Below are 1,542 nucleotides of genomic sequence, written 5' to 3'. Positions count from 1 at the left end.
TGATTAATCGCACATGCTCCTATTGGCCAGATAGGCACAATAAACCTATCACCCCGAGTTCTCTTTCCCATGGGAAATCTGCAAGCTGACCTAAGAGTCTCCTTCTCATGGTTGTTAGTGCCTTCGACTTGAGTTTGACTTGTGGTGGCATCGTGACACTGAACAGAACTGCTGCCTCCGGGTTTCTAGCCTGAAGTCTCTACAGGGAAAAACCCGAGGAGTGCAGTGCTCAGTTGTTCCACTGTTAACTGAAAGTGTGGCCGTTTGAACCCATCAACCACCTCCTGGGACAAATGCGCAGCCGTCAGCGTCCTTTATGCTCAGCACCTTGGAAGGCCTGTGCCTTGCAGTTCTTCGGTCCCACGTGGCCATGGCATGTTGGAATAATGGGTTTCAGGCTTTCTTTTGGAAAACCCTCTGCAGGAGTAGATCATCTAGCCCTTGTGCTGCTGCGAGAATAGGTGGGTTGAAACCGCCACCCTTTCAACTAGCAGTGGAGCTTGTGACAGGGGTACCATCAGGATGTCCGTACTTCCCATCTGTTGGCTCTGATAGCATTCCTCAGACTTGGATGGGAATCACCGGAGACCTTGTAGAAATGCAGATTCTGATTCGGGAGGAGCGAGGTAGGATCTGGGAGTCTTTAGGGGACGCTCAAGACTCTTGCGCCGGGACCATGACTGCGTAGAAGAAGGGCTATTGCTTCCTAGCCATGATCAGGTCGTGGAGTATGGGACAGTATTTGTGAGGTACTGGGCACAGCTGCCCTGGCTCCCTCAAGCCCCGGAAACCTCAAGGCTGAGGGCATTAACATCTCAGCCCACTGGAGAGAGAAAATACCCAAATCTAATTATTAAACACACACACACACACACACACACACACACACACACACCACTCGAGGCCCAGAGGTGCCTGTGCTCTGCCAGCCTCACAACATCCTCTCAGGCCCAGGCTCCCCTCTGGTGTTTTCCCTGGTGTGGAGAGGGGAGAATACATGGGGATACTCCCCCAAAACCCCCAGAATTTCACTGGGCGGAGCAGAACTTTTGTAGTACGCATTTTCCCACTAGGCGAGCATTGAACCACTCGCTCTGAGTTAGCGCACCCAGTGGCATTGCCTGGGAAGGTTCTCTCTGGTCGCACTGAACTTTTTAATAAAAGCAGTTTCACTTGAACCTCATTTTTTGTGATGGCCAATTTAAAGAGAACAGCGTGGGGCTGTGAAATTTTAATCCCTGCTCGGGAAAAATGCCGCAGAAACTGTTGTGATGTTGAACACAGCTTACAAGGACAGCACTACGGGAAAAACTCCAGGATTCGAGTGGTTTTCCTTTTCCAAAAAGGCGAAATGTTGATTGATGACAGACTTTGTTCTCGACGTCTGTCAACTTCTTGATCAGAAGGAAATGTCGATGAAATTGGTGCACTTGTGCTTGAAGACCAACAGTGGACCATTGAAGAGACGGGAAAGTTATGTGGACTATCTTGGGGCTTGGTTCAGAAATTTTAATGGAAGATTTGGGAATGAGAAGGGTAGCC

The 1,542-nt window shown here is 49.7% G+C and overlaps 1 protein-coding gene across 1 annotated transcript in view; it reads left to right on the top strand.

Annotated features, from left to right (window-relative positions):
- SCRN1 (secernin 1) overlaps positions 1–1,542 on the top strand; it is a 34,566-nt gene that overhangs the window by 26,746 nt on the left and 6,278 nt on the right. The gene's annotated exons all lie outside the window — the stretch shown is intronic.

The sequence above is a fragment of the Echinops telfairi genome, unplaced genomic scaffold (assembly GCF_000313985.2).
Source record: "Echinops telfairi isolate 266 unplaced genomic scaffold, ASM31398v2 ScPeMD7_23;HRSCAF=83, whole genome shotgun sequence".
NCBI lineage: Eukaryota > Metazoa > Chordata > Mammalia > Afrosoricida > Tenrecidae > Echinops > Echinops telfairi.
The sequence above is the reverse complement of the archived record's forward strand: the minus strand, read 5'-3'. Positions and strand labels throughout refer to the sequence as shown.